Below are 18627 nucleotides of genomic sequence, written 5' to 3'. Positions count from 1 at the left end.
GAGTATGGCCTGGTTTGTCTCAGTGTTTGGTGTAAACGTTAATTGTTACTTGCACGGTAAATCTAACAAATCTACAGTGGTTGTAAGAAAAACTTAGCCCCCCTTCATCAGAAGTGTATGAAGAAGAAAAGGAGAGGTCTCCTGCCTCCCATGCCCATCCCACTGCTGACACACTTTATATATTACACGTAGGAGGTGGTGGCAGCTTTGGAGTGTCATCGGTGCTGTGTAGCCAAGGGACCCAGGAAGTCCCAAGTCCTGCCCTGACAATCGTCTGCCCTCTCTGGGCAATGGGAAAAGTGTGAAGGCGAAGAAAAGTAACACTACTATCTGCAGAAATTTTACCTCAGGATGGGACACTCTGGCAAACTGAGGCAGAATATGTGGTTTATGATGGAGACTTTCAGGGGCTCTTCCCTGGCCCGAAGCCCAAAGCGGATTTTACCTCATTTTCTGAGGTGCAAGTGAACTGAGAGAAGTCAATCAAAGGAGAGGAGCAGAGAGAAAGCAAGACGGAGGACCACCCACGCGGGTCAACCGTATTCAAGTCTTGTCGGGACCGTAGAAGAAATGCCCTGGGATTATCGCTGGGACGCGTGGAGGCTAAATAAGTACTTACTTCCCCATCTCTGGCGGCATAGAGCGAGCACGTTTCAAGCCGGTTCCATGGTGTAATGGTGAGCACTCTGGACTCTGAATCCAGCGATCCGAGTTCAAATCTCGGTGGGACCTTTCTGTTTAGTTAGAAAGAAGGATTTTTTACTCCTCAGATGGGACGTGCTTTCCCGCTCCCGCGTCCCGGAGAGGCGCGGTCCGCGCAGTCCACGCGGACGTGGAGGGCAGGTGAGGGGACGAGCCCGCGGCGTCCCCGCTGGACCCTGGCGACTCTGCCCGTCGTTGGCCACCGGAGGCCCCGGCCCCGCCGCCCAGGGGCGCAGCGACCGAGCCGGTGGCACCCCCTCGTCGGGTCACCCTGGGTCTCGGGGGCAAAAGGCAGAGGCTGCGCCCACTGACTCCTGCCCCGCAAGGGGGGTTCGCACCGCACGTCTTGTAACTAACTGCGCGCTTGTCCCTGTGAGTAAAGGGTCGCGGTGCGGGGCTGTGACGTCGCTGAGCAGCCAGGGTGACAGCGTCTTAGCTTTCGGGTCGAGGGTTCCAGGCCTGGATGGGAAGTACTGTAATGTATTCAGGTGCCCTATTTATTATTCCGAATATTAATGGATCCTATTCCAGTTTACACCCATTTTATTCAGAACTGCTCGCTCCTAAGTCTCCGTTGGACACGAAAAGCCGCTGTTAGGCTAAGATTTGAACCTTCACTCCAGGAAACCTCTTCCTTTCTTTCCAAGCTCAGCCAGAAAGGGGAGCCCCGGCCGCGGATCCCGGCGTCTGAGGAGACCCCAAGTCCCTGACCCACGGCCGCCCGGCCCGGCTCCTCCGGGGCCGAAGGTGAGACGAGCCGGGGCCGCTCCGAGTCCGGGACTGGCGGGCGCCCCTTCGTCCTGCCGCGACTCTGCTCCACCGAGAAGACGCCCCAGGACGTGACCGGATGGAAACACTTTTGTCCTCTACTGCTCGGTAGAAACGTATGGATGAGGCTTGTGATGGACTTGAATAGCTAATTAAAATGTTCTCTTCCAGGTGCTAAGGAGCATCTCTCTGAGTTTGAGATTCTGGAACTTTCAGAGGTTACGAAGGACCGAACGACACAGCTGTCTTTGGAGGATTTGACGAGAAAGGCGTGAGGCCGGCGAAAATATCCGAGGAAGGGAAAGAGCAGGAAAGAGGAGAGAATGACACAGAAGGGAGAAAGGGGCTGGAAGGGAGAGGAGCTGGGCGGGCACTGCAGCGGGGGCAGTCGCTGGGTTTGGGCGACCACAGCTCCTCATTCTGGAGCGCTCCCACCCTTTACCGACCTGCCCGAGAACCCGCTTCCACCCCAAATCGCCAAGCTGCTTGCCTGGCATTTGTTCTTGCAAAGTTTCCTTTGCCGTTGGGTTTGGAGGGGTGAGGTGGGCTGTGTTGGTTTGCAAGCCAGTGGAAGTCCTGGCGGCTGCCTTGGAGACGACTGGCGGGTAGGGAAACACACAAACTCCACTCTTCCCTTTGCAGGCCGGTCTGCAGGGCCTGGGGTGGGAAACTGGAAAATCAGAGTCTCAATATTTCTTTAGAGATAAGGAGATAAATAGCCAAACAGTAGGTTATGTGAGTTGAAAGTGGTTACCCCTGGAAAAAAAGAAATGTGGGATGGGATCAGGGGACTACTGCTTCCCATAACAAGTTTTGGGGCATATGTAACTTTGTACCACATGTATGATATTTTTAAAGTTCATTGCTTGTATTTTGAATATAAAATTTTACGTAGTCATATGTATCACTCTTTTAAAATTCTGCGTCTTGTGTCATGTGTAGAAATGTTTTCTACTGTAAAATCATGATTTTTATTTTTTTTACATTGGGGCATTCTTGAAGCAAGGAATTGGACCATCATTCCCCTTTTGATGAGCTGATCACATGAGCTAATATACTTGCAGATCCTCCCAGCCCAGGAGGTTACTGCTGGTCAGAGAGGATTGCTTTACTCTCTCTAGGAGGGTCCACAGCCACTCAAAAGTATCAGTAACTTAAATAAAATCCCACCGAGTCTTTATGCAGTGCTGTGCCCAAAACACAAGAGCTTACACTCAATGATTACATGTTAGTGCCGTGTGCCCAGGCATAGTCTACAAGTTTTACATGGGTTTACTCATTTAATCCTTTCAACAGGCCTATATCATATCGTCGTCCTCACTTCCCACATGAGAAAACTGAGGCGTGAAAAGGTTAAGTAACTTGTCTCATCGCTCAGTCAGTGAGCGGGATTTGAAAGCAGGAATTTGAACGGAAGCCCGCCTGGCTCCACAAGATATGCTCCCAATCAAAGAGGAACAAAAATGGTAAAGATGCTTGACAAGAAATTTAAGTCTGTATATTTCTTTTGAAAAAAACACCAAGGAGGAGTCACGTAACGGGCATAAAACTGTCCTAAATATCCTCATGACCCACCTGCCTCCCAAACATCCTTCTTATCCCAACAGCTGCTCCCCGCACATCTCCAACTTAAACACAATTCCTGCCAGAACTAGGTTTTTCCTTCCCTTTATCTTTTCCTCTCACCTACGCCATACTTCTTCCATAGCTATTCTGTTCCTTCACTTCCAGGTCATTCATTTTCTTTAAATTTAAAAATGTTAAATATATATATAAAGAAGTAAATAAGCAGCCATCCATAGTCCCACCTCCTGGAATTAACTACTGGTAACATCTTTACGTATTTTTCTTCGATTCTATTTTTAAGTTACTCTAATTTTTGCAAAAATTATATATGCTTATTATGTAAAATTCAAATGATGCAGAAAATGCAAATATGTAAAAATTTGAAACATCTGAAATTCAAAAATAACTTCTGTTAAGGTAGGTAAATATTGATGGAGTCATTTTGGTATATCTATATATATATTTGTTTTTATAAAATTGAGCTCTTATAGATTCTAGTTTTATTTTAAAGCATGCAATTTAATAGTGCATAAAGTTAATGGAAGAAAAAGATACAAAAATGAGGAAATTGCTGAAATTTCAATCAAATTGTTTACCACAAGAGAGAGACTTTTCTAAAAGAACCCTCTAAGGCTAATAATAATAATAATGATAATAATTAAGACATTAAAATTTGGAATGATTCTTCTTATTACTTTTTAAAATCAAATTTCTGGAGTTGTAATTTGAAAATAATACAATGCATCCATTTCAAGTTTGATGACTTTCGACAGATGAATGTACCCACGTAACCACTACCCTGTTCAAGAAGGAAGAACATTTCCAGTACTCCAAAATGTCCTCTGCCGTCGATCCCCCTACCACTTCCTGTCCCAGGAAATCAGTGATCTAGTTCCTGTCACTATGGATTAGTTTTGCCTGTTCTAGAAATTCACATAAATGGAACCACAGACTATGTACTCTTTTCATCACTCAGCATGATGTTTTCGGGAGTAATGCATATTGGGGCCCTGTATCAGGAATTTGTTTCATTTTATCAAAGAGTAGTTAGTAAAAAAAAAAAAGAGTAGTTAGTATTCCTTTGAATGAATATATCACAATTATATCCGTTCACCTCGTGCTGGACATTTGCATTGATGAACAAAGCTGCTATAAACAAGTCCCGTTTGTGGGCATATGTTTCATAAATTCCATATAAAATCTTTTCTTCTTTAATACGAATTTATTTTGTGAGTGGATGTTACATTCGCAAATACAAAATGTATTCAAATGTTACAAAAACCTGAAGTACAAGCTTATCTTTGATTGTTTCCTATCAGGACATACTTAATATAAGCCACACACTATGCTAGGTGTGTTATTAGATTATCTCATTTAATCTACACAAGTTCACGAAGTACGTAATATTATTTTCATAAGACGCTTGCAAAATCGGCCTAGCAAATCGGAGTTGGCCCAAGCTCAAACAGAAGGCACCAGGACTGAAAAGGAGCCCTCCCCCGGAGCCCCCACCCCCGCCCCCGCGAGGTTGGGCTCCTAACCCCAGAGGCAACCCAATGTCTTCGTAATAACCTCGCCATGTCTGATAGGCCTGGAAACCAATATCCAAGCAGTTCCTAGTCACGGTATTTATTTTTTTTTTTTTTTTTTTTTTTTTTTTTTTTTTTTTTTTTTTTTTTTTTTTAAACATCTTTATTGGGGTATAATTGCTTTACAATGGTGTGTTAGTTTCTGATTTACAACAAAGTGAATCAGCTATACATATACATATGTTCCCATATGTCTTCCCTCTTGCGTCTCCCTCCCTCCCACTCTCCCCATCCCACCCTTCCAGGCTGTCACAAAGCACCGAGCTAATATCCCTGTGCCTTGCGGCTGCTTCCCCCCAGCTATCTACCTTACTACGTTTGTTAGTGTGTATATGTCCATGACTCTCTCTCGCCCTGTCAAAACTCACCCTTCCCCCTCCCCATATCCTTAAGTCCGTTCTCCAGTAGGTCTGCGTCTTTATTCCTATCTTACCCCTAGGTTCTTCATGCTAGTCACGGTATTTATTGCTCGGCTTCTTTTGGTCAGAAACTCCTCGATCAGGGATCCAGAGCATAATACCGCGGACAACCTTGAGACTAAGGAAATCTGTTAAAAACTCTAAAAACCCGTTCTCTCATCAGTAGGGCATTGAAAGTTAACTTTCGTCTTGGTTCAGCTATTTTATATTTGAGCAGGGAAAACGCCCGCTGCTGGGGAGAAGAGCACTTTTGTTTTTTACTTTCACTTCCAATGATCTACATACTCGACCTGGGTCCTGTGCGTTTTAGTTTTCTTTGGACCTAGTTTTCTTTAGACCTACCCTTAAGTATCACTTCTTCCCCATCTCCATCTCCATCTCCATCTCCACTCGCCCATCTTCACTCCCCCTCTCCCTGCCAGCCACCCCCACGGGTCGCAGAGGCTTCCGGAGCTGAGCGGATCTAGGAGTGCCGTCCCCGAGGTAGCCACGAGGGGGCGACAGTCTTTTCGTCCATGGTCCTACCTTGACTGTTCGGCCCAGCAGTTTGTTTGCCAGGACTTCGTGGATCAGCAGTGACGGTGAAGCAAGGGAATACCACAGCCTGGGAAAGGAGTTTGTGAAAAGCCCACAACTGCCAACGCTGGGCCTGGCGTTTTCTCCTAAACTGTAGTTCAATAGGGAAAAAACTAAAACTACTCCTTACTAAATGAAAACATGTTACGTACAACTCCTGCGGCTACTTATCGAAAACGGATGTGAAGATAATTTCTTAACTTGCCAGGCCACTGAAGCAGGTCTCGTGCAAACTGGAGACTGAAAGAGAACTGTTTTTTGTCTATGCAAGTAAGTAGTAATAGAAGGGCTGGGCTGAAAAGAAAAGCTGAAGGCAGGAAAAGGAACAGGACCGAGAAAGACGAAGAGACTGCCTGAGATGGAAAAAAGGAATGAGTTTGCGGGTTACCTACCGAAAACCCCCGCCATGATTACAAATTAGCAGTTGACCACTTCAGAATATTAGTTCCGAATTACGAAGCACGGAACCGGTAAGTAAACGCACCTACCTGCTCTGCGGCTTTTCACCACACAAACCAGTAAAAAAAATCAGTTACGCGGTATCCGGTTATTTATTTCGGGTCCGGTGGCGTAGCGAACGCTGACGGCCCAGTGACACCTAAAGTTTAACCACAGTTACGTTTTACGTCGTTTACACACGAAAAGCGTTCCGCGTACGGCGAAGCATAACAGTGCGCAGCGCAGCCGTGGTTTTCTACAACGGCCCGAATCCCCGCTCCTCGGCGATGTGAACGCTCAGTACTTTACATTCGGGGGAGTTGCGCGGGCGCCGCCATTTTTAGCACACGAACGCTGGGAACGCATTCCGGCGATAACAGCCGCACCCCTACGGGGGCAAAACGCGTCTTCTGTAACTCAGCTGCTAGCACCTTGTAGAGTATAACGGACTGCTAACACAGTTAAGCGATGCTGCCTCCAGCCGGGTGAAACTCACGTTTTCAGTACTTAACCAGCATAACTGACCACACAAGCGAGTTCATCGCAGAACCACCCAGAAACGTAAAGACACGGAATCTCCGCCCACCGCGCACGCGATTACACAGGCCTGACTTTACCACCTCATAAACATCAGGGGAAAGCGCGAACGCAGTCCCCCACTATCACAAATTTTACAGTCGAGTTTCCCACATTCGGGGAAATCGCAAGGGTCAGCAAATCCGAAGTGCAATAAATAAGCCTCAACCCTGGGAAAACCACCTTCGTGATCATGGTACGCCCTCTGCCAAGTAAGTATAAGCTGTGCCTCCTCGGCCCTGACACGCCCTCAGACGCCTTATACTGTACACACACGGTCACTTTCCTCCCCGCAGCCCCGAGCCTTCCTGCCCCTTCCAGACAGCTGATCCATGCACTTGCAACCAACAGCCCTCGATTCGCTCCCATACCACGGGAGATCATGTGTCTTTCACCACCAGACCACGAACCAGCAGACCCTGCGCTGAGATATCTACATACGACACGCCCCATCCGTCAAGCCAACGGGAATTACCGCTCCCATCCAGCCCACGCCCCGCCCTACTCCGCGCCTCCCTCCTCCCACGCCGTCCAGCCAAGCCTACCAGAGGGCGGGCGCCCTCTGGGGGAAGTGACGTCGACCGCTCGCTCTTTTCCTCCCACCCGCCCCCACCCGCCCCCACCCGGTGGGGCCGTGCGCGCGTGGCTGGCTGCTTAATCTCTGTCCTGCCGAGCACCTGTCTGGCGGCCTGCTGAAGCCCGAGCACCTTTTGGGAACTGTAACGGCCTTCAATGCGCAGAATAGAGAACATTTAGGAGTCCAGGGGAAAGCGGTTCCTTTCAAATCCAGTTGTCTTTGTGATGTACTATTGTGTGTACGTCTAGTAAAACGCATTAACCATTATGAATGGCCGTGAACTCTATTCCATTCTTGAAAGTTCAATTTCGTTCATCGGAAATTTCATTCATTTTATTCCCCGTCTTCAGGTGTTGTTTTGACTCTGTCCTTGAACAGATTTTAACACTTATCTGCTACCCTCTGACTTCGGAGTCAAATACCTTCTTTGACACATGTTCATTTGTTATCACTACGCGAGTCATGATTTTACCTTTGTCTGTAAATTATTTTTATTAATTATTATTATTTTTTTTTTGCGGTACGCGGGCCTCTCACTGTTGTGGCCTCTCCCGTTGCGGAGCACAGGCTCCGGACGCGCAGGCTCAGCGGCCATGGCTCACGGGCCCAGCCGCTCCGCGGCACGTGGGATCTTCCCTGCCCGGGGCACGAGCCCGTATCCCCTGCATCGGCAGGCGGACTCCCAACCACTGAGCCGAAGCCCTGTAAATTATTTTTTAACACTTCTCCTTGCATATGTTCCGTGCGTTATGAGTTGCACATTTTTGGAAGTTTTCTCTTTCACATTACATTTGTGCTGAAAATTCTCTGCCCTTCCACATTCCCTCTATACCTTTCTCCCCTAATCTGTGTGCCTGAGGCTGACCCCCACAACCAGCATTTCCTGGTCTTTCCTGCCTTCGGGATCCATGTGGGTACAGCCAAAGGAAGGAGATCAGAAAGGAGAGGAGAGAGATGTGAAAGAAAAAGTTTGCCTGCCTGATCAGCAAACAAAGGATGCTGGGCCATCAAGCCTCAGCCACTACCCCCTGACAGTGAGTCCTGAGGGAACTCAGGAAGGAGACAGACCGGCTGCCCGCTGTCAAGCCGTCAGCCAATGCAGCCACCCCCAACGGTGCACCCTGAGGGGGCTCAGGATGGGAAAGAACCGGATACTGGACCCAGGCAGCTGTGGTGCATAGCAAAGGACTGATTTCCTTTGCATCTTCCCAAACGTAGAAAAGTACTAAATTCATTAACTTGAGATGTCTGGTTTTCTTTAATTAATAGTAATCTTTTGATGTTCCCACAACCTGGTTATTGTTGCAAAACTCCTATATATCCTGCTCGTCCCTCACCTCTTTGGAGCAGTCCCTCAGAGCTGTCTGAGAGGCTGCCTCCAAGGCTTGGAGTACTCAGAAAGTCCGCTGAATAAAACATAACTCTCAACTTTTAGATTGTGCTTTTCTTTTTTTTTTTTTCAGTTGACAGAAGTCAGAGTATTTTTAAAGTCTCCATCAACTTCCCTGCCAAGCCTCAGTTTGGAGTCACTACAAAGACGACAGTCCTGTGCAGTGATCCTCCCCAACATTACACTGGGTCTCATAACTACTCCTTTGTCTTCCTATTGCTATGGACTGAACTGTATCCCCCTAAATTCATATATTGAGGCCCTAACCCTCAATGTGACAGTATTGGAGATAGATCACGAGGGTGGGGTTCTCAGGATGGGATAGTGCTGGGAGGGGGGGTTAAAGAGGGGGATTTTCCCCTTCTATCCCTCTTGAGTTCTTTAGGCTAGATTAATAATAAAATTGACACAAGGCAGGTTAACAGGAGAAAAATAAACAAATTTTAATTCATGTACTGGGAGATCTTGAGGCAGGAGATAAATGGTCCCCTGGCTGTGTAACCGAGCAGGACCCCTTGGGGCCTTTGTGAGGGGAGGACAGGCCTTTCCCCATATTCTCTGCTTTTAGCTCCTCTCTGAAATACCTAAATAATAGTGTTTGATGCACATTTCCTGAGTTGTTTTGCATATGTGGAAAACCCCACCTCTCCAACAAATGGAAGATGTTAACTACTTGACAACCATGAGCACATAGCCCCAGGCCTCCAGGAGCCTAAGGACTGATAATGTTAACCCCTGTGACACCACCCTGCTACCTCACCATCAGCCAATCAAAGAATTGTGCACAAGCTGATCACACAACCTGCAACACCCCCTCCTTCACCTGGCTTTTAAAACTGCTTTGCTGAAACCCTTTGGGGAGCTCAGGGCTTTTTAGGGCATGAGCCACCTCATCTCCTTGCATGACCTTGCAATAAACCTTTCTCTGCTCCAAACTCCGATGTTTCAGTTTGTGTCGGGTACACAAACTTGCTTCAGCAGCTGAGCAGCAGGAGTCTGTCCGCTGTGGACAGATGTTCCAAAATACAGACAAAGGCAGGGGCAGAGCGGAGCTGAGTCCTGCCAGGTAAAAGATAAAGACACACGTATTTCTCATTCTTGAGGTCAAGGAGACCTTCCCGACTACACATGTGCAGAAAGGCTCCTCGGGGGGCCAAAAAGGGAGGGGGGGGCACCACCCCATAATAAGTGGTGTCAACCTTCCCGCAGGCCTCTGCGCTGGAATCCATCTTGGCTAAGGGATGTGCGCGCACACAGGGGAGGACCCCGAGTTATACCAAATACGGACTCAGAGCCAAGCAAAGCAGGATGATTGGCCAGAGGAAACCTGGAAGAAATGCCCCATATAAATGATTTCAACTACCACGAAGGTGCTTCTCTCTTTCTGAGCCCGCTCCTGTGTGTCTATTCACATGTACTTTTTTTTCCTCCTAATAAAACACTTCACTTGTTTCTGTACTTTCTGTATCTTTGTTGAAATTCATTTCTACAAAGCAGACAAGCTAGAGCCTTGTCACTAGCCACTGGCCCTCGTAGTCTAGTGCTTAGGATTCAGTGCTCTCACTGTCAAAGCCTGGCTTCAACCTCTGGTCCGGACACTGAGATCCTGCTTGAAGCCACTGCCAGCGAAGGCCACACGAGATCAATTTCATAGAAATGGAACCTAAGAAGTTGCCAAAGCAGGTAGCTTTTGTATTTTTTAGACAGAGAAACTCTAAGTTTGTGAGTAATTGACGGGACAAAGGAACTTAGGTTTTGGGCACTCAACTAGTAAACAATCTAAGTGGAGTTTGGGCTTGGGATAGTAAATTAAAGAAGTAGCATGGTTTGTTTATATAAGCTTCTCAGCTTGAATTCCCTATCTCTGATAATAAGAGTGTCTGTCCTTCTACCACCAGATGCAGGGAGTGCACCTTTTAAGAATTTTTTTTAATTAATTTTATTTATTTTTGGCTGCATTGGGTCTTTGTTGCCGTGAGTGGGGGCTACTCTTCGTTGTGGTGCACGGGGTTCTCATTGTGGTGGCTTCTGTTGTTACGGATCACAGGGTCTAGGCTCGCAGGCTTCAGTAGTTGCAGAACCCGGGCTCAGTAGTTGTGGCACGTGGGCCCTAGGGTGCGCGGGTTTCGGTAGTTGTGGCACACGGGCCCAGTTGCTCCACAGCATGTGGGCTCTTCCGGGGCCAGGGCTTGAACCTGTGTCCCCTGCAGGTGGATTCCCAACCACTGTGCCACCAGGGAAGTCCCTCCCCACCCATCTTGAATAGCGAGGAATAATGGTTAATCGCCTGCTGAAACTGTTGTCGAATTTTCTCAATGTTTGTTTCTACCTGGAAAGGGGTGTTGACATATGTGCAACAAGAAGTATTGGCAATTGCACATACCTCTCCTTGTTCTGCCAATAGATAATCAAGGGTCAATCGGTTGGCAAATACCATCTTGGCCAGGGAACCTAGACTTGTTTTGGGTTTTGGACTGTTGCTATAAGATGTAAAATCTCAGCCCCATACCTTACAGGGGAATTTTTTGCATTTAAAAGTCCTCTTTCTTTCCAGATAGCTGCATGGGCAGGTAAAGCAAGGAAGGCATATTTTGAGTCTGTGCATGTATTTATAATTTTTCCTTCCCCTAAGGTTAAGGCTCAAGTTCGGGCTATTAGCTCAGCACTCTGGACTGACATGTTAGGTGGCAAAGGTTTTGTTTCTATAACACTATGAGTGCTCACAATAGCATACCCTGTCCTACTGACTCCATCTTTAACAAAACTACTGCCATCAGTAAACCATTCTTCCTCAGGGTTGTCTACGGCCTGGTCTGTTAGATCAGTGCTACAGGCATAAACCTGGTCAATGGTTTCAAGGCAGGAATGTGTTAGTTCTGGGCTTTCAGCAGGCACCAGTGTAGCCGGGTTGAGGGTATGGCAAGTTTTGAGGGTTAGCTCTGAGGAGTCAAGGAGGCTGCCTACTTAGAAAGGCAGCCTCCAGTTAGCCAGTGATGGCCTTTAATCTCCAGAATCCCTTGTACTTGATGGGGGTCTGGACTTCCAGTGGCTGTCCAAAGGTAAGCTTGTTAGCTTCTTCCACTAATAAAGCAGTGGCAGCTACCACCCAGAGGCAGCCAGGCCAACCTTGGGCCACGGAATCTAGTTGTTTGGAAAATAGCCTGTAGGCTGAGGAACTTCTCCTAGCTTTTGCACAAGGACCCCCAGAGCTGCCCCCTGTTTTTCAGCTATGTACAAGACAAATGGTTTTTTTTAAAATTGGGGAGACCCAGAGCAGGAGCTCTGGTGAGGGCCTGTTTGATATTATTAAAAGCCTTTTCTTTTTCCCCAGTCCAAAGTAATGGTTCTGTACCTGGGCCTTTAGTGACTTCATATAGAGGCTTAGCCATTAGTCTGAATCCTGAAATCCAAATTCTGCAAAATCTTGCCATGCCCAAGAAAGTACGAAGATGTTTTTATGTCTTGGGGGCAATTAAGCCTAATATAGCTTGTTTTCTATCTGGAGATAACTGTCTACTTCCAGGGTTTATAATATATCCCAGATATTTAATTTGTTGCTTTGAGATTCGTGCTTTTTTCTGGGAGATCCTGTAGCCCCGGGACCCAAGGAAATTAAGGACTTCATTAGTATTCTGATCTGAGGCTTCCATGGTGGGACTACATATAAATATGTCATCTACATACTGTAGAGTGGCCCCTTCTTTTAGACGTATTTCCCTTAGTTCTTTTCCTAGGGCCTGGGTGAACAAGTGTGGGCTGTCCCAAAACCCCTGAAGCAATACTGTGCAGGTATATTGCTGCATTTGGCCCGAGTGGGGGTTAGTCCACTTGAAGGCAAAAAGATACTGAGATGAGAGATGAACTGGGATGAAAAGAAGGCATCCTGAGCTCAAGCACAGTAAACCATTTGGCATCTCCAGGAACCTGGACTAATAAGGATTGGCCACAAAGGGGTGTAGAGGGACCATTGCATCATTTACTGCTCTAAGGTCTTGTACCATTCGATATTCCCCATTTGGCTTAATAATTGGCAGAATAGGGGTATTGCATGGAGACTGACAGGGCAGTAAGAGGTCATGTTTTAAGAATTTATCTATGAGGGGTTGCAAACCTTTTTTTGCTTCCAACTTTATGGGGTACTTACTGTCTCTTGTTAGGATAAGCGACTTCTGGCTTAAGGCTAATTTTTACAGGTTGGATGTTTATAGCCTTCCCAGGGATTCCCTTGTCCCAAACTGCAGGGTTTACTGCGTGTCGAATATAGCTGGGAATAGGCCGTTGTTCTTCCAGCTGATTTGTCTTAGTCAGAGACAAGAAAAGGGGCTGTTAGGGGCCTCCTAACCGTAATATGGCTCCAAGGGAGCCCAGAAGGTCTCTCCCCAGTAGTGGGGTAGGACACTCAGGCACAACTAAAAAGCCATGAGAGATCAAATGCTGTTCAAACTGGCAAGTGAGACCCAGTGAAGAAATGGGTGCAAGGCTTTCTGTCAACACCAGTCATGGTACAGCTTTTGGAGGAAAGAGGCTCAGTGTGAGAGATCAGGACAGAGTAAGTGGTTCCTGTATCAATTAAAAAAACTGATTTTCTTACCTGCCATGTCAAGGACCACCTGGGGCTCCTCAATGGAGATAGACATCTTGCTGGGGGGAGCTGCCAGAATCCCTGGGCCACCTCAGTCGTCCGGCATGGCCATCTCAGGAGCAGGAGCCCCACTTCCCCTTTGGAACTGGGGACAGTCCCACTTCCAATGACCTGTTTGTTTGCAGACTGGGCACGGACCGGTGGGTTCTTTTTGACAGTTTTGGGCCCAGGGGCCAGTTGACTTACATTTGAAGCATTCCCCCTTGCTAGTTTTACCTCCAGGTGGATGGTTAAACTTCCTTGGCCCCCTTGGGTTGTCCTGAGGTTGCGAGGCATGGCTCACAGCTATGGCCATCAGTTTAGCTTGAGCCCTGGCCTGCCTGTTTTCACATCAGGTTCTCTCTTCTTCCTCAGCTTGATCTCGACTATTAAAGACCCCAAAGGCCACCCCTAGGAGTTGGGGAATCGGGATTTGTGGGCCTAATTGTAATTTTTGGAGTTTCCACCTAATGTCTGGGGCAGACTGGCTGATAAGATGTTGTCCCAGCAGGGGTTGACCCTCAGGAGTGGATGGATTAGCGTTAGTAAACTTTCTAAAAGCCTCCACAAGCCATCCCTGAAAGAACGCTGGATTTTCTTTTTTCTTCTTGGGTCGTTCCTTTAACCTTTTCATAGTTAACTGGCTTTTTTTTCTCTTTTTTTGCGGTATGCGGGCCTCTCACTGTTATGGCCTCTCCCGTTGCGGAGCACAAGCTCCGGATGCGCAGGCTCAGCGGCCACGGCTCACGGGCCCAGGCGCTCCGCGGCATGTGGGATCTTCCCGGACTGGGGCACGAACCTGTGTCCCCTGCATCGGCAGGTGGACTCTCAACAACTGCGCTACCAGGGAAGCCCTTAACTGGCTTTTTGATACACTTTCTCATCCCTTCTAATACACACTGTATCATGGGTTTCCTGGCTTCTGTTCCCTCCCGGGAATTATAACTCCAACAAGACTTCTGATTTGGGACTGTGTCTCCACCCATAACAAAATGTTCAGGCTGGTCCCTGGCAAGCTGGTCAGTGTGCCCCTGTGCTGCTGCCCAATTCTGTTTTTCCTCACGGACACAGAAAGTTGATAGGACTGTTTGGACATCCTTCCAAGTTAAATCGAAGGCCACAGTTAGGGCCTGAAACCCTTCAACAAACTTACTAGGGTGTTCAGAAAATCGGCCCGTTCTCTGTTTGCATTGGGCTAAATCGGTTAAAGAGAAGGGCACATGTACTCCGATTGTCCCTTTGCCATTTGCCACTTCCCTAAGAGGGCATCCTTTTCCCGATCCTGGGTGATAGGAAGTTCCACTATGAGTTACTCCGGAGTGACTAGTCTCTCCCTCCTGGGGTAACAGCGGGTATAAAGGGACATAGGAAGGTGGAGTTTGGGATTGGTCAGAGGATCTGGAGAAGTAGGTGCCTCCGGAGAAGCAGGGGAAACTTGGCTCCCTGCGCCCCACCCCCACCCCAGAGAGCTGGGGAAGCTTAGAAGGGGATCATCTAAAATGTCAGGAGTGCTTTCTGATTCCCCAGGCTTTTGATTACAGGAGCCACATAGAGCAGGCTTTTGGTAAAGGACCATGAAGGCTTGGATATATGGAATTTCAGTCCATTTTCCCATCTTGTGACAGTAAAGATCCAATTGCAAGATGGTATTGTAATTTAGAGACCAATTTTCAGGCCATTTAACTCCATCCCCACCCCCACCCCCAACTTATATAAAGTCCAGGCCGTGTTACGGTAGAGTTTAAGTTTTTTCCTTTTCAGCCCATCTATTTAAAAAATTTTCCAGTTTTTAAGGATACATTCCAGAGGTATTTCTTCTGGCTTAGAAGAGGACCCTCCCATGCTGAGTAACCTGCAACTGAGAGCACTCCTAGAAATGAAGTCTGGCGTCCCAGAGACATTTTACCAGGAGGCTTCTGTTGAAAGCGGGTCGGAGTGTCCTCTGAATACACTTCTTACCTAATGGGGTTTTGAGTGTCGTCTACTCTCCCATCAATTCCTAACCAGAAGTCTCAGGTCGACCCAGTCCCTTGCGCGAGGGGTCCCCGATAGGGGACGTTTGAACCAGTGCCAGTGCATTGCCAGGACTCTCCTTGAGGAGGATCTGTTGGCTATAAAGCTTATGTCCTATAACAAGTTTCCCTATGTTGGGGTGTATTCCTTGAGATTGAGGATTTATAAAGCCTAGGATGTGGGCTGCTTGGAAGTGGCGAGCCCAATAGGTAGTCTGTAAAGGTATGGGCTGCCAAGGCCTGGAGTGAAGAGGATCCCAGAGGTGCAAAAAGGAACTCCTACAGGAATTGGAGTTGGGTGCAATGGAAAATGTCACGGAGGGGTCAGGACCCGAAGGCCTAGAGGTGGGAGTATTCCCACAGGGGATTTTTTGGACATACAGTAAGGTGAGAGACTAGACAGCAAAAGAACCCAAAACCCTTTCTCCTATCTGTTTGGCGGCTGCAATAAGATTGGGGAGAGCCTGATGATTCCAGCTGACACAGGCAACAGCAAGTTTGGACAATGTTTCCCATGTAATTTAACATATCAAATGAACCCAGTATGTTTAGGATCTCTCTTTGGGATGTTCCAGGTGCCCTTTGAAGCACCCCAAAGTTAGCTGGAGGTCAAAAGAACTTTAGTTAGAATTTGATACTTGGGAAGTCTGTCAAAAATCTCAAAAAGTTTTAAAACACCTGGTCAGATAGAATCAATCGTAGGTTGCTATGATACAATTATTCCTTGACCTAAGGTTAAAAAAAAAGATTTCAAAAATAAATACAGATCTGGGACTTTCCTGGTGGTCCAGTGGTAAATAATCCTCCTTCCAATGCAGGGGATGTGGGTTTGATGCCTGGTAGGGGATCCCACATGCCATGGGACAACTAAGTGTGCACACGACAACTACCGAGCTCGTGCGCCTCAGTGAAAGAGCTCATGTGCCACAAACTACAGAGCCCACACGTTCTGGAGCCCGCGCACCACAATTACAGAGCCCATGCGCCACAACTACGGAGCCCAGTGCTGCAACTACTGAAGCCCGCAAACCGAGAGCCCTTGCCACCATAATCAGAAGTCCGCGCACTGCAATGAAGAGTAGCCCACGCTGTCCACAGCTAGAGAAAGACCGCATACAACAACAAAGACCCAACGCAGCGAAAAATAAATAAAATTTTTTTTAAAAAGGCTATTAAATAGTCTCTCCAAATTTTGGTAACTTGAAACTAACTTATATGACAGTGATAGGGACAGAGTAAAGGGACAAAGTAGGTAATTAAATAGTTAATCCCACCAGGGGTTTGTAGGTAAAGAAAAAAGTATGGGAGACCCCCGAAAGTTAATGATCACTCAAGAAAGCGGGTTTGCTCAACCACAAAACCAAGCAGGCCTGCTTAGCAACAAAACCATGCAACAGAGCATGAGATATGCCCCAGAACAATAAAATAATCCTGGCATGAGAGCCACATCCTGCCCAGTGAGCTCAGTAAGTTAATGACCCCTAGGCCATGCTCTCTGCACACATGAAAAACAATAATATATGGAAAAGTGACATTTCAAAATGAAAGACTCTCTTTTTACTGAGACCTAAAATAATTAACAAATGAACATGTATTAAAGAAGGTATTTGACTCCGAAGTCAGAGGGTAGCAGATAGGTGTTAAAATCTGTTCAAGGACAGAGTCAAAACAACACCTGAAGACGGGGAATAAAATGAATGAAATTTCCGATGAACGAAATTGAACTTTCAAGAATGGAATAGAGTTCACGGCCATTCATAATGGTTAATGCGTTTTACTAGACGTACACACAATAGTACATCACAAAGACAACTGGATTTGAAAGGAACCGCTTTCCCCTGGACTCCTAAATGTTCTCTATTCTGCGCATTGAAGGCCGTTACAGTTCCCAAAAGGTGCTCGGGCTTCAGCAGGCCGCCAGACAGGTGCTCGGCAGGACAGAGATTAAGCAGCCAGCCACGCGCGCACGGCCCCAACGGGTGGGGGCGGGTGGGGGCGGGTGGGAGGAAAAGAGCGAGCGGTCGACGTCACTTCCCCCAGAGGGCGCCCGCCCTCTGGTAGGCTTGGCTGGACGGCGTGGGAGGAGGGAGGCGCGGAGTAGGGCGGGGCGTGGGCTGGATGGGAGCGGTAATTCCCGTTGGCTTGACGGATGGGGCGTGTCGTATGTAGATATCTCAGCGCAGGGTCTGCTGGTTCGTGGTCTGGTGGTGAAAGACACATGATCTCCCGTGGTATGGGAGCGAATCGAGGGCTGTTGGTTGCAAGTGCATGGATCAGCTGTCTGGAAGGGGCAGGAAGGCTCGGGGCTGCGGGGAGGAAAGTGACCGTGTGTGTACAGTATAAGGCGTCTGAGGGCGTGTCAGGGCCGAGGAGGCACAGCTTATACTTACTTGGCAGAGGGACGTACCATGATCACGAAGGTGGTTTTCCCAGGGTTGAGGCTTATTTATTGCACTTCGGATTTGCTGACCCTTGCGATTTCCCCGAATGTGGGAAACTCGACTGTAAAATTTGTGATAGTGGGGGACTGCGTTCGCGCTTTCCCCTGATGTTTATGAGGTGGTAAAGTCAGGCCTGTGTAATCGCGTGCGCGGTGGGCGGAGATTCCGTGTCTTTACGTTTCTGGGTGGTTCTGCGATGAACTCGCTTGTGTGGTCAGTTATGCTGGTTAAGTACTGAAAACGTGAGTTTCACCCGGCTGGAGGCAGCATCGCTTAACTGTGTTAGCAGTCCGTTATACTCTACAAGGTGCTAGCTGCTGAGTTACAGAAGACGCGTTTTGCCCCCGTAGGGGTGCGGCTGTTATCGCCGGAATGCGTTCCCAGCGTTCGTGTGCTAAAAATGGCGGCGCCCGCGCAACTCCCCCGAATGTAAAGTACTGAGCGTTCACATCGCCGAGGAGCGGGGATTCGGGCCGTTGTAGAAAACCACGGCTGCGCTGCGCACTGTTATGCTTCGCGGTACGCGGAACGCTTTTCGTGTGTAAACGACGTAAAACGTAACTGTGGTTAAACTTTAGGTGTCACTGGGCCGTCAGCGTTCGCTACGCCACCGGACCCGAAATAAATAACCGGATACCGCGTAACTGATTTTTTTTACTGGTTTGTGTGGTGAAAAGCCGCAGAGCAGGTAGGTGCGTTTACTTACCGGTTCCGTGCTTCGTAATTCGGAACTAATATTCTGAAGTGGTCAACTGCTAATTTGTAATCATGGCGGGGGTTTTCGGTAGGTAACCCGCAAACTCATTCCTTTTTTCCATCTCAGGCAGTCTCTTCGTCTTTCTCGGTCCTGTTCCTTTTCCTGCCTTCAGCTTTTCTTTTCAGCCCAGCCCTTCTATTACTACTTACTTGCATAGACAAAAAACAGTTCTCTTTCAGTCTCCAGTTTGCACGA

At 47.7% G+C, this 18627-nt stretch overlaps 3 non-coding genes across 3 annotated transcripts; 2 read left to right on the top strand and 1 right to left on the bottom strand.

The window, feature by feature from the left end:
• Positions 1-660: 660 nt before the first annotated feature.
• TRNAQ-CUG lies at positions 661-732 on the top strand. Its single transcript has one exon. It is a non-coding gene; the product is annotated as a tRNA-Gln (tRNA).
• A 5957-nt stretch (positions 733-6689) lies between these two features.
• LOC116745351 lies at positions 6690-6854 on the bottom strand. The gene has a single exon (XR_004347399.1). It is a non-coding gene; the product is annotated as a U1 spliceosomal RNA (small nuclear RNA).
• Positions 6855-17616: 10762 nt separating this feature from the next.
• LOC116745393 lies at positions 17617-17782 on the top strand. Its single transcript, XR_004347416.1, has one exon. It is a non-coding gene; the product is annotated as a U1 spliceosomal RNA (small nuclear RNA).
• The last annotated feature ends 845 nt before the right edge of the window (positions 17783-18627 follow it).

This window comes from Phocoena sinus, chromosome 1 (assembly GCF_008692025.1).
Source record: "Phocoena sinus isolate mPhoSin1 chromosome 1, mPhoSin1.pri, whole genome shotgun sequence".
NCBI lineage: Eukaryota > Metazoa > Chordata > Mammalia > Artiodactyla > Phocoenidae > Phocoena > Phocoena sinus.
This window is presented reverse-complemented; position numbering and strand designations above follow the sequence as displayed.